The 2261-nt window shown below is 40.2% G+C and overlaps 1 protein-coding gene across 1 annotated transcript in view; it reads right to left on the bottom strand.

Annotated features, from left to right (window-relative positions):
- Positions 1-2261, bottom strand: part of NEK1 (NIMA-related kinase 1) — a 207687-nt gene that overhangs the window by 114985 nt on the left and 90441 nt on the right. The window lies entirely within an intron of this gene.

Raw genomic sequence — 2261 nt, 5'->3', positions numbered from 1 at the left:
ATTCTGATAAATTTAAGATAAAGTAAATTTTAAATTACATTTTTTCAAGTTAAAATCCCAATTAAACCTTTTCTTCACTCCTTACTAAAAAGTGTAGACCCCTATTTTAGCAGGATTTACTTTAAGTGGTATTTTTCCAGTATCAGTAATGCTGGGCTAAGGAAGGCCTCCTACACATGGCTGCATGACTCAGCACATACTATGAGCCACTGTTCCCATATATTTTTCATTATGTTTTCAAAGTAGATTACGAAATACTCCATAAATTGTCTACCATACTTTTCTCTTCCCCCAAAATGAAGCCTAATTAACTAATTAACAATTAATTAAAAAGAACTGATAACTCTTAGAAGGGGTCACATCTTACTATTTATCCACGATACCTAAATAATGCCTTGTACAGTATAGATGGGCAATACATAATTGTTGAATAGAGAATCAATCCCTTTCTTATGATGACAATACAACATCAATACAGTCGGCCCTCTGTATCTGTGGGTTCTGTATCCGTGGATACGAAGGTTGACTTTTTAATCCATGCTTGGCTGAATCTGAGAGGTCCTGGAACCAAGCCACAGCGAATACCAAGGGATGACTGTACTATGAAGTTGCTAGGAAGATCAATATTAATAAAGCCAAAGAGAAAGCTTTTTGTAAACTATATAACACACTGAACATATTAATAGTAATTTCTATAGGAAATCATCATCCTCTCCTCCACAGCATGGGAAACCAATTCCCTGGTACCAAAAACATGTTTATTCTTCTGTCTTGAGTCTCTCCCACGTCTTCTGCAGTAATCCCCAAGCCAACAAGGCAACAGAAAGGTACCACAAACTGTCTCTTCAAGAAGACAAGGGAGGCGGGATTTCAAGTAAAAACTAGAAACATGGCACTTTCAGGGAACTGCAAATAGCCTAGTATTGCTGTAGTTCGAGGATGAATAAGGAAGAGAGAGAGGAAAATCAAGAGAGGTAAGTAGCTTTGTGCTAAACCAAAGAGTTGTTAATTTAACCTCTAGGCAATAAAGAACCACTGAATAACTTTAAGCTGGTAAGTAATGTGTTCAATTTTGTTTTAAAAACGTCACTTTGGCAGCTCAAATAAGAGGTGCATTAAAAGGATCCAAGATGAAAAGACCAGCAAGAAATAAGAACCTCAACTAGAGCAGAAATAATAAAAATAGAAATAAAAAGATAGATAAAAGACATTCAGAAAATGTGGATTTGGTCAGTGAATGTAAGTTGGGTTGGGCAGTGACATAGAGAAGATAATACGAAAGATGGCTTGAATTCCTAGTAATTCAAACAAGAAATCTCAAAGTCCAGGCATCTCTGAAGGTGATGGTTTCCAGTGGGATTGATGGGTAGCAGAGGAAGGACAGTGGGTTGAAAGACAATGAAATGAATTTAGTTTGGAAAATGTTAAGAATGAAGTACCAGAAGATTCTAGTTCTAGGTAGAATGGAGTAAGCACATGCTCAACCCTTTCTCTCCCACTGAACGCAACTCTGAAATCTAGAGAGAACACTTGAGGACTCTGAAAAGTAAACAGCAGCAGGCGGTTCAGGAACACCAGAACCCAAAGTACCATCAAACACGGGGTGAACACAGCATTTTTTAAAAACTACAGTATCCCACCGCCTGAACTTAACTTGGCCGGAAACTTGGAACTGAGCCCTCTGCAAATGGCAGAGACACAAGAGAAAGCCTCAGTTCTGGCTCGAGGATGGGGAAGGGAATGCCTAAAACTCAGGGAGAAAGGAGAAAATCTCCCATTTTTTTCTCTTTTTTTCCTTTCTCTTGTGACCCAGGAAATGTCACTGCTATGATCACAGCAACAGCAACAGATTATAGGACCCAAAACTCTGAGGGAGGGGCACCTCTGCCTCCTGTGACACTGAAGTTCCACAAAGGCAGAGCCAATCTTCTTGCTTCTCTTTCTTTCTGTCCTACTCCTTGATCCCAGAGGTGATGAAATTGCACATGTGGGAGGTTTACAGCTAGAAGACTGAAAAGTGAAGCCCCCAGGGAATGGGAAACATCGGGAGATGGTTGGTAGCCAGGGAGGAACTCAGGAAAATGACCTCATACCCTGTTTATAAAGTCCTGGGCTTGCCACAACCTGTGCAAGTGTGGATCTGACCCTATTCAGCATACCAAAGACTGTGAGCACTGAGCTAACAAATAGGATTTCCACCTAGGTTTTAGACCATACCAGGTGGTGTGAGACAGATCTGAAGGGCACTGCAAGACTTTGAG

The sequence above is a fragment of the Propithecus coquereli genome, unplaced genomic scaffold (assembly GCF_000956105.1).
Source record: "Propithecus coquereli isolate 6110/MARCELLA unplaced genomic scaffold, Pcoq_1.0 Scaffold53, whole genome shotgun sequence".
NCBI lineage: Eukaryota > Metazoa > Chordata > Mammalia > Primates > Indriidae > Propithecus > Propithecus coquereli.
This window is presented reverse-complemented; position numbering and strand designations above follow the sequence as displayed.